The 11,393-nt window shown below is 54.7% G+C and overlaps 1 long non-coding RNA gene across 2 annotated transcripts; it reads left to right on the top strand.

The window, feature by feature from the left end:
• The first annotated feature begins 8,803 nt into the window (after positions 1-8,803).
• Positions 8,804-11,158, top strand: LOC141954986 (uncharacterized). Of its 2 annotated transcripts, none has more exons than XR_012632313.1 (5): positions 8,804-8,900; positions 9,884-9,919; positions 10,044-10,079; positions 10,455-10,523; positions 11,027-11,158. It is a non-coding gene; the product is annotated as an uncharacterized LOC141954986 (long non-coding RNA). The 2 variants fall into 2 exon arrangements; XR_012632314.1 differs by having other exon boundaries at positions 10,936-11,158.
• Positions 11,159-11,393: the final 235 nt, after the last annotated feature.

Raw genomic sequence — 11,393 nt, 5'->3', positions numbered from 1 at the left:
TGAGGACTCCCAACACACGTGCAGCTCCCTGTCCCACCGGTTGCTGCTACAGAGCTCAGTACCCAGGAGACAGGGCCAGACCCCTCTCCTGACTGCACCCCACACCCTCGCTCCAAAATCTTTTCTCCCCAGGCTGGGGGTGATCTGGCGTGCCGTGGAAGCCCATCAGGACTTGAATGTTTTGTCCTTGGTGGTTCTGGACTGTTGCTGATTGCTGTGGGACCAGTCAGGGCAGGTCTGGGCAATGTCTTGGCCCCTGCTGGCTGCAGAGCTTCCCGTGGCTGTGCTGGTGCAGGGCTGTGTGGAGGGTGTAGGGCAGGGAAAGACCCTCATCCCTGTCCTGGGCAGCTGGAGGCATGGCAGGGGGAGAAAGGTAGCAGTGGGTGCACTGCTGGATGGGGGGGGTCTGCCTGGTCCTCAGGGACTCATCAAGATGGGCCTCAATGTGACACATGTGCAAAGGGTCCGGCTGTCAGCATCCCTGACCCCTGGTGCTCAGGCACACCCAAGAGGTGCCAGCATCACTCTCCCTAAAGGACTGGTCATTGTGTTGGGAATCCCCACCTGTCCCCATCCAACCTCGGGGGAGGTTTCGGTACGATCCCAAGAGCGAGATTAAGACACAAATGAGGTCAAATGCCATATACCCAAACCAAGTTTTTGTTATTAAAAAGTGAAGAGGGGTAGCAATAGGACAGCGTGGAAGGAAAAGACAGAAATAAAGCAAGGATGTGGGATAGGGCTGCAAGAATAGTTACCACCGTGGACCCAGTGGTGTTCGTTGGTCCTCAGTCTTCAGTTCGATACGGAGAAATGATGTCTTGGTTTGAGATTTAACTTATTTACTTATAGAAAACTGATTAGCAACTTATTTACGTACTTATAGCAAGTTATAGTATTACTCATAGTATTGTTTAATATTGCTAAGAATCCTGCTTGCCCAGACTGTCCTGTGGAATTTTACCCAGGACTGCTGTGTTCATCAAAACAAAGCAGTTCACTGTGAAAATCTACCAAGGATTACAATGTTCAGCAAAATATTATGGTTTTATCCTTGAGGAACAGGTGGCTCTAACTAGTTGGAATCTTCCTAATGAGTAAAGATAGCCATATACAGATGGTAGAAGTTCTATTGGTTCTCTTAGATAAGATAGAAAAATAAACTGGCGAAAACCACTCTTGTTATTCAAGAAATGGTCCAAGAGAATCTGCACGTGTTCCAGGAATAAAAACAAGGTGAGAAAGACTCTGAGCCTTCCTCCCAAAGCCCCCCCCAGAGACGCCCCCCAGGAGGCAATGGGCAGGTGCAAAGAGAACATCAACTGCTGACAGCAGCCTCTAGAACTAACGCAGCCTCACCCCGCACATGGATGTTTGTGTGATGGAACCCCATGAATATGGATATCCACATCTATGGGGTTTTGGTAAAATGTGGGGCGGGGGTGCAAGCTTTGTGGAGGAATCCCTTTGCACCCCGGCGCCAGAGTAAACATCCCTGCTGTATAACCCTACTCGAGTTGTAGAAGCTTTTTTCTGCGAATCACTCCAGAGCCTAGTGGGTAGGTGACACTTTCCAGCAGGGCACGGAGGTTCTCTGCCCTCAGGCTTCCAGTCACACCACAGTCCCCAGTGACACCTATTGCCACAGTGCTGCCCGCAGTGTCATCCTACACTCCCTGCGTGTGATCCCAGCACCACTAAACCCCCCTGAACGCCAGTGCTCCCAGAGCTGCTCCCTCAGTCCATCCATCAAGCCCAGCGCCCTCCCATGCCACTCCCTGGTTCCCCTTGTCTGCCTCAGTTTTACCAGTGCTGCTGCCTTGCTCCCCCACCTACCCCGGTGCTCCCAGTTCTGCTCCCTCATTCTCCTGGCCTACCCCAGTGCTCCCACTGCCACTCCCTAATTCCCCTCGCCCTGCCCCATGCTCCCCATTGCCCCTCACTGCCCCTGCATCCTCACTGCCCGTGCCCGCCCATGTAATCCCAGTGCCACTCCCTTATTCCCCCCACCCACACCAGTCCCCCTAGTGCTGCTCCCCTCCTTCCCCAGTGCTCCCAGTGTTGCTCCCTCATCCCCCTCATCTCCTCCGTTCTCCCACTGCCACTCCCTTGCTCCCCTCACCCATGCTGGTGCCCCCAGTGTTGCTCCCTCATTCCCTTTATTTCCTCTGTTCCCCCCAAGGACCTCAGTGCTCCCCGGTGCTCCCCTGTGGTGGGTTTAACTTGGCTGACTGCCAGGTACCTGCCAAGCTGCTCCATCACTCACCTCCTCAACAGGACAAGGCGGGAGAACAAAAGAGGAAAAGGAACTAATGGGTTGAGGGAAACGGAGTTTAATAAAGAATAAAGAAGAGCAAAGACTGCAAGCAGAAGCAAAGGGAAAGATTTTATTCTCTACTTCCCATCAGCAGGCAATGTCCAGGCAGTGGGAAGCAGGGCCTCAGTACAGGTAGCAGTTGCCCCAGAAGACAAATGCCTTAGCGACTACTGGCCTCTCCCCTCCTCCTTTCTCTTAGCTGTTCTTGCTGAGCATGATGTCGTATGGTACGGAATATCCCTCTGGTCAGTTTGGGTCAGCTGTCCTGGCTGTGCCCCTCCCAGCCTCTTGCCCACACCCAGCCTCCTGGCCTTTCTCAGGGAATGATTGGAGAGAGCCTTGATGCTGTAAATCACCTCCACCACAGCGAGGTCCCTCAGGTACTGGATACCTCCCTCAACGGGGGGACCCTTGTTTGGGAATTTGCAAGATTTTCCTTTAAGCGATACCTGTCCTCCAAACGTGACAGGAGCTGCCTCCCGAGGCTGAGGAGTGCTGCCCCTCTGCCAGTCCCTTTGGCCACGGCCTTATCCCTAGCAAGGGATCCCAGCTGCTGGGCTCCTCGCACTCTTATTCCTGACGATTGCCCCCAGCATCCCAGCATCAGAGCAGCCGGCTGATGGTTTCCTCTCCTGGATGACAGCTGAAATCTTTTGGCCTGTCTCACAAGTTGACCTCAGCTCCCATTGCTCCTTCTTGACTATGGGGTGACCGATACAGCTGAGGGATGGGGCTCTGCTTTAGCCACGGTGTCTCTTTGTATGTCTTCAGATGCAGAGAGTCTCTCCTCTCCTGAGGGTGCAGGTGGGGAAGGAGACCGGCCTGGCTAAACAGGGACCTTTGGCTGGATCTCAAGAACAAAAGGAGAATCTATTGCCTTTGGAAGAGGGGGCAGGTCTCTCATGGGGACTATAAAGACGTAGTGAAGTTTTGCAAGGAGAACATTAGGAGAGCTAAAGCGCAGCTAGAGCTCAACTTGGCCACAGCTGTTAAGGATAACAAAAAAAGTGGCTATAAATGCATTAACAGCAAAAGGAGGATTAGGGAAAATCTCCCTCCTTTCCTGGATGCAGAGGGAAACGTGGTAACTAAGGATGAGGAAAAGGCTGAGGCGCTCAGCACCTGCTTTGCCTCAGTCTTTAGCAGAGGAACTGGCTGTTCCTGGACACCCAGCCCCAGGAGCCGGGAGATGGGGAGGGGAAGCAGGCTGAGGGCAGCGCAGTTGCAGAGGAGGTGGTCAGAGACCTGCTGCACCCCTTGGATGCACACACGTCTGTGGGAGCGGGTGGGTTACACCCAGGGGTGCCGAGGGAGTCGGCAGATGTGCTCGCCAAGCCGCTGTCCATGATTTACCTGGAGTCGTGGCTGATTGGGGAGGTCCCACGGGGCTGGAGGGTGGCAAATGTGACACCCATCTACAAGAGGCAGAAAGGAGGATCCAGGGAACTACAGACCTGTCAGTGTGCCCTCGGTGCCAGGGAAGGTCGTGGAGCAGGTCACCCCGGGTGCCATTACAAGTCGTATAATGGACAGGCGGGGGATCAGGCCCAGTCAGCACGGGGTTATGAAAGGCAGGTCCTGCCTGACAGACCTGATCTCCTTCTATGGCAGGGTGACCTGCTTATCGGATGAGGGAAAGGCTGTGGATGCTGTTTACCTCGACATTAGTAAGGCCTTTGACACCTTTTCCCACAGCATTCTCCTGGTGAAACTGCCTGCTGGAGGCTTGGATGGGCACACGCTCTCTGGGTACAAAACTGTCTGGACGGCCGGGCCCAGAGGGTTGAGGTGAACGGAGTTAAATCCAGGTGGCGGCCGGTCACGAGTGGTGTCCCCCAGGGCTGGGTGCTGGGGCCACTCCTGTTTAACATCTTTATTGATGATCTCGATGAGGGGATCGAGTGCCCCCTCAGTCAGTTTGCAGATGACACCTAGTTGGGTGGGAGTGTTGATCTCTCGAGGGTGGGGAGGCTCCGCAGAGACCTGGACGGGCTGGACCCATGGGCTGAGCCCAACTGGGGGAGTTTCACTGAGGGCAAATGCCGGGGGCTGCCCTTGGGCCACAACAACCCCCAGCAGGGCTACAGGCTTGGGGAGGAGTGGCTGGAGAGCTGCCAGTCAGAGAGGGACTGGGGGGGTGATTGACAGCCGGCTGAACAGGACCAGCAGGTGCCCAGGGGGCCAAGGCGGCCAACGGCATCCTGGCTTGTGTCAGCACTGGCGTGGCCAGCAGGGACAGGGAAGGGATCTGAGCCCTGGGCTCGGCACTGGGGAGGCCGCCCCTCGATTCCTGGGTTCAGTTTTGGGCCCCTCACCCCAAAAAGGCCATTGAATGACTCGAGCGTGGCCAGAGAAGGGCAACGGAGCTGGGGCAGGGTCTGGAGCACAGGTCTGCTGGGGAGCGGCTGGGGGAACTGGGGGGGTTCAGTCTGGAGAAGAGGAGGCTGAGGGGAGACCTCCTGGCCCTCTGCAACTCCCTGCCAGGAGGGGGCAGAGAGGGGGATGAGTCTCTTCAGTCAAGTAATAAGCAATAGGACAAGACGTAATGGCCGCAAATTGTGCCAGGGAAGGTTTAGACTAGATATTAGGAAGTATTTGTTTACTGAATGGGTCGTTAGGCGTTGGAATGGGCTGCCCAGGGTGGTGGTGGTGGAGTCCCCATCCCTGGAGGGGTTGAAGAGTTGGGTCGACTTAGCGCTGAGGGATCTGGGGGAGTTGGGAACTGTCAATGTTAGGTCAATGGTTGGACTGGAGGATCGTCAAGGTCTTTTCCAACTAAGATGATTCTGTGTTTGTGTGATTCTGTAGTGCGGAATCATGCTCTGTAGGTGCAGGACAGGCCCTAGCACAGGGTGACAAGCTGTGTCTCTGGCATAGCCATGGCCAGGGCACCCTTCTTCCAATCACTGTCACTTCACCAGGATCCTGCAATAGTTTGGGTTTAAATCCCAGGTCACTGGAGGTGAAAAACATTCTGAGTACACAACCATACTGTCCCACAAGCATTGCCACCCATCGCCACACTGCCTTGGAGCACATCCCTGAGTGACATTCCTAAAGAGATGGTTAAGCCTAGAAAAAGCTAAAAAAAAATAAATAATGACGTGTACCAGTAGGATTATTTTGGTCACCCAATGATGTTCTTGTAACGAGGGGGTAAATATCTGCCACAAAGAAGAAGGTGGTGAGGGTGCCGTTCTGTTTCCGCAGCTGAAAAAATCTGAGGCAGAAAAGGGAAAGGTGTAATGTTTAATTGCCTCCATGAGATGATTCCCAAATCAGAGCTGAGCTCCAATACCTGGTTAAGCTCAAGGCCAGAGCTTTTACAGTCCATCTCCCTGACAAAACACCGCCAGGCGCTACAGAGCACAGCAAACTGCAAAAGCCAAAGCAGCCTTTAACATGTACAACAGAAAAGGGAGCAGGGACAGAGCAGATAAACTGATGTTGAGCCCAGAGAAGTCAGCGGCACAGCCTGCAGCTGTGAAACAGAAATCACCATTGGAAGTTCCCTCTAACACGCTCTGGACCACTCTGCTGGTCACTGGAGCCCAGCCAGAAGCAGCACAGCAGGACAGAGCCCCCTGCTGAGTCCTGTCCTTCCCCGCACCCTCCGCAGGCGCTACGGGACACGGGAACTGGAGGGCACTGGGATACTGGGGAGCAAGAGGTAAATGTGGAGAAAACAGGGCCCCCACTGTCCATCTGTCCCCACCGACACACCTGCCCGTGCTGCAGAGCTGCCTCTCCCCCTCCTGCTGCCCCCCACCCCTCCTCCTCCCCTTCCGTGCCTGCCGCGGTTCGTCTCTCTCCCTCCCTGCCTCCATCCCTGGGTCTCCTGCCGTGGGGCAGGGGAAGGTGCAGCTCCAAATGGTAGAGGGCAGAGCTGGGGCGGCTGCTGAGGCTCCAACCCCACACAGCCCTGCACCATGAACAGGTGAGCCCAGTGTTTCTACCAAGGCAGAGGGAGTACGAGCATTTTCTTTGTACCTTTGATGTGAAGTGCCTGTTAAATTCCATCCACCGGTTTTGCGTTTCTCTCAAAGGCAGCCTTGACCGCTCCTGAGTCAATATTCCTCAGTGATGACAGTGCATACAATTCATCAGTCCTTTACACAATAACTTCAGAATACAAATAACGTCACCGCATATTTAAACACGATAAAAAGTCCAACGCTGTGTAGCACAGTTATCGAACAGATAGCGCACAAAGCAGCATCTGTTAAAATGACAATCTTCCAGGTGACTGCCTGCCTTTGGGCAATTTCCAAAGCAAATATTCAAGTCAGTTGCCTTGAAGCTTCTCACCACCGATCCACAACAGAGCTCTTCTTCAGAGTCAGTGTCCCGTAAAGATCTCAGCATCACCCCTGGCAATGACATATAATGTCAGTGAAGAACCTGAGCCATTTGCAGTTCTCCCGAACCACTTCTCCGTGTGTTTTGGTTTCTTTGAAGCTGCAACAGCAATCTGTATCATCGTGGGAACAAAAGCAGTGACCACTTGGATTCCCTGAAACTCAGGCAAACCTCCCGCTGACTTCAAAAGCTAAACCAGATTTACACCACCAGTCTTTGACTCCCAGTTTGTGTCCCGCAGTACCAGACCATGCTCACACCCTCACAGACAGAGGACCTAAACACCGCACTATTTTACTTTCCGACACGTGACGCAGACTCTGGGTGGGTTTGGAAGTGAATGGCGACTGGGAAGCACAGCGTGGTGGCCTGAATTACTGTGGCACGTAACAACCAGAGGCTGAGTTTGCAGAGGACCGTGGTGGCCTTAGGAAGTGTTCCTGGATCTGGTGCCATAACGGTGATGTGCCACGGCCTCCGCACAGGCAGTGAGCCCGGTGCATTCAGCGCTGCTGTTGCTCAGTGCAGCCAGTGGCTTTGCGGGTCACTACATGTGGTTACTTCTGACTCCCAGCTCCCGAGAGAGACAAGTACCTACGTGCTGCATCTCCTGACTGAGGCCTTACTGGCCCTGTCTCCTCCCAGTTCTCACTCACACCACCAGGAGAAATGCCCTCTTCTCATGAGGCAGAAATAAATAAACACCTCTCCCGTCCTCTACCTCTGCTGATAGTTGTGTGCCTCTACAGGGAGGCAAAGCAGAGGTGCCTGAGCTTCTGGATCCAAACTATGTCCACCTTCATCAGGAGTATGTCCCTGCTAACTGAGGATCCAGCCATTCCCTCTGCAGTCTGGGGCATTTGCGTGCTTGAGGAGAGCAATGACAGCAGATCACGTGAGTGTCACAAACATGAAAAAAGAAAATGACTCAACAGTAAATTATTTTTAATGTTACTCAGGTATTCTTTACTAGAAGCGCTGGGGTCACCCTGGGGATTCTCCGTCATAAGGGCTCCCAAGAATTAATAAGGGACATCAGTTTACATACACACAAATCATACATATTCACTGAATTTCTATGAAAAAGGGTGTCTTGTGATAATGAGTTCCTGATGTTCATTTGCATAGTCCGAGCATGCATAGTGAAAATAGGGTGAGGGTCTTCAGTGGTCGCGGGAGGACGTACGTACTCCTCTTCACAGTGTTCGCTAGTTGACCTTTCTAGAGTGTGCGCTGTGAAGTAAAGTCCAGGTGCCTCCTTCCTCAATCAGCAGAATCATCCTCCCTGTCATAGGGTGTCTGTGTCTCATTGTTTGAACCCCCCCTTATCTCATTCTAGGAGTTGCTCAAGTGGCCGCTGAGGGCCTTGAGTCTGCTATCAGTGATTTATGTCGGGAGCCTAATGAGCGTTTCAATTTTACCTAAACAGACAAAAAGACCTAAGGAAACCAGCTGAGGGGTGACGAGTCCTCGATAAACAACTAAAGCAAAACACAAGCAAAGCTTTGAAAGAAACGCAGCAAATAACAAGAAAAGCTTTCATACATCACATCACAGTTTAGTCTTCATAACTGTCAGCAATTCATTTTTTGGAACACTTTCATACCACTTAAATCAGAGAAGATGGGTGCATCGATGCCGGGTGGCTGGAAAAGGTCCTGCCTGGCTTGTGCGAGCCAGGCCAGCAGCTTCGCCCAGTGGCTCTCCCCACTCCGAGTGCAGAGCTGAACCCCTTGCCTACAACCCCACAGTGCCCCTGCCCCACACTGGCCAGATGCTGCTGCCCAGGCCTCCAGGGTGGGGATGTTTGGGCCAGGGGTGCTGTGAAGGAAACCACCATGGAAATGCCGGGACGTCTGCAGCTATCAGTAGGGTCATTTCTGCATCCCCTCACCACCCCCAGATTCCTGGGGCTGTCCATGTGCAGCTGCCCCATGCAGGAAGCTGGAGCGATGCCAGGGAAGGTGGCCGGATCCGTGCCAGAGGTGGGGCTGGCTCTGTGCTGGGTCTGGGCTTGTGGCCAGGGCTGGTGTCCCTGCCAAGCCTGGCTTTGCCCTGGAGACTTTCGGGAAGAACAAGGAGGAGTCCTGGGAGGGATAAATCTGCCCCTCGCCTTCTCCAGCTTCACCCGGCACTCACCACACCTCGGAGGAAGATGAAGGCCGCAGTGCTCAGCGTGGCCCTGCTCTTCACCATCCTGCTGTGCACCCCGGAAGATGCTCAGGTGAGTCCCCAGGGCCACGGCAAGGGGCTCAAGGCTGGGGATGGCTCTTGGCTGCCGGACATCAGCTCTCCTGCAGAATAGAATTGTAGTGGGGAGCAGGAAATCCCTTGCCTTGGCCTCTCCCTTTCCCAAGCAAGGGGCTCCTCCAGGCCCCCCTGCACCTCCAGCCCTGGGCAATGCAGCTTTCAACCTCCCACAATTCCCTCGGTTCCTCCCCTTCCCCCACAAGAATTAGTGTTCTTGTGCCCAGAGCCCGAGTTCCTCACTGGATGCTCAGACGTGTCTCCTCCCTGGGAGGGCCCCACCAGTTTCTTGTCTTGGTGCCCCCACCTCCCTCTCTTTTGGGCCTCCCCATCACATCCTATTGGTCTCCTCAGACATGTTTCCCTGGGATCTCCTCCGTGTCCTATCTAGGGTCCCCAAATTCCCTCCCTTTAATCATTCCCAACACCTTTCTTTCCATGTTCCTGATCAGTCCTTTGTTTTTCATCCTCCCCACTACAGTTGTGTCCCCAAATCCCCTTCTTCGATCCACCACTCCCAAACATTCTCCGTCATTTTCGTCCTCTACAGTCCTCATCCTTCTGACACCTCCAACCACCTTATTTGAATTCCCTGTGTCCCCTCCACTTGGATTCTTTCACCACAGACTTACATCACACACAGTCTTGTCCCTTCAAAACCCCCAGCCCAGTACCGTGGGTTCCACTAATTCACATCAGTTCTCTGTCTTTGGGTCCCCATCACCCCCATCTTCTTTGGAGGCCCTGAATTCCCCATGCTCTCCTTGTCTCCATCCCAAACCCCAGTCCCTGCATGAACAGGTATCTCAGGTGAAACTTGGAGGATTGGGGCTGAGGGGAGCAGAAGGTATTTTCCTGCTCAGAGCAGGGGGAAGCCATGGGCCTGGGGGCACTGGGAACACCTGTGCACCATCCCCAGCCCCACCAAGGTCCAATCTGCTTTTTGCTCTTCTTCCCTAGGCATTGCTCAAAGCAAGTGGAGGTTTGAGCGCGATGGTACGTAGTGGGGTGGACTGGAGGGTGCCCAGTCAGGTGAACTGGAGGGCAATGTGGTCCTCCCATCCCTTGCTGAGACTGGGGACATCCCAATGACCACTGAGGTCTCACGGTCTCTCTACAGGCGTCACTCAAACTCGGGAAAGCGAAGAGAGCTGAGGTAGGTACCGTGAGTTCTGCTGGCCCCAGACCCTCCCTCCAATGGCCACGACACTACAGGATATCCCAGTGTGACCCGGGAATTCCCAGGGCACTCCACTGCAACCCCAGAGGACACCTCTGCACCTTTTCCCAAGATCTCCATTGCATTCCCATCCATCTCATTACATCCCAGTGCATCCCAGGATGCCCCAGTACACAGCGATGCTCCCAGCGGGCCCCTTCCCCAGGATGCTCACTCCTTCCTGTGCAACAACATACACACATACAACATTTGTGCCAGACGCACCTTCCCTGAGAACCCCATTGCTGTCCAATGACTCCCAGTACACCCCAGTGTACCCAAGTGTGTCCCTAACCCTTCCTTTCTCCCCAGCCCCTTCTGGATGACATGATGGTGGAAGTTCAGCCCCCAGAAAGCCTGGCTGTGTCTGCTGATGTCTAGGTGAGCAGGATCAGGGTGTCTCCAGCCCCACAAAGAATCCTGGGCCCCGGGGTTTCCCTGAGACCTCAGGCGTGGGCAGACCTTGGGAATGGGAGAGGGAAACAGAGGGGACTGCCCCTGCCCCATGTCACCCATCAGGGTGAGCGGGACAGAGCTGCCCCCATGCCTTTTCGTGCACTCCGTGGGGCTCTACAGCCCCAAAAGGTCACTGTGCAGGTCAAGCAGGGCCTCTGGTGCCATCTAGACCCCTCCCAGGATCACCGTGAAGGCTGGGCAGGGCTCTGCGAGATGTAGGGTCATCCCAGGACAATGACACACTGGAAAAGGGGCTCTGAGTGCCACAGTAGTCTCAGGAGAGCCAAGTCCTGTCCTGGGTATCCTGAGGGCTCCCATTCCCTTCTTCCTTCCCCAGGGCTCTGCAGAGAGAGATGCTGGGGACAAGGCCCCTCTCCTGTCCCACCTGACACTGGGGGGGGGGTCACATTTTGGGCTCTGCCTTTCAGGACTGGAGCTGGTGGTGACACCCTTGCCCTGTGCCCCTCCAGCGGCATGAGGAGATGATCATCCCTGGATGACCCCACCTGACCCCCGGGAGCCCTGGGCCATTTCCCTCTCATGATCAATAAACCCCTTCAGCAAAGCTTCACTCTGTGTGTGTCCGTGTGTCCGTGTCCACGTCCCCTCTCCTCTGCCAGCCCCCGGACGCCCGGGTCCTCTCTGGCTGCACCACGGCGATGAGCAGCGTGGCTGAGGGAGCCCGGGTTCCTGGGGTGTCTCTGTAAAGGAGATCCCCTTCCCACCCACCATGTGCCCCCCAGCAAGGGCAGATTAGGGCAAACTGGGGTGTCCCACCATGAGGCTGGGAGAGGC

This window comes from Athene noctua, unplaced genomic scaffold, assembly GCF_965140245.1.
Source record: "Athene noctua unplaced genomic scaffold, bAthNoc1.hap1.1 HAP1_HAP1_scaffold_48, whole genome shotgun sequence".
NCBI lineage: Eukaryota > Metazoa > Chordata > Aves > Strigiformes > Strigidae > Athene > Athene noctua.
Note: the sequence above shows the minus strand (reverse complement) of the source record. Positions and strands in the feature narration are given on the sequence as shown.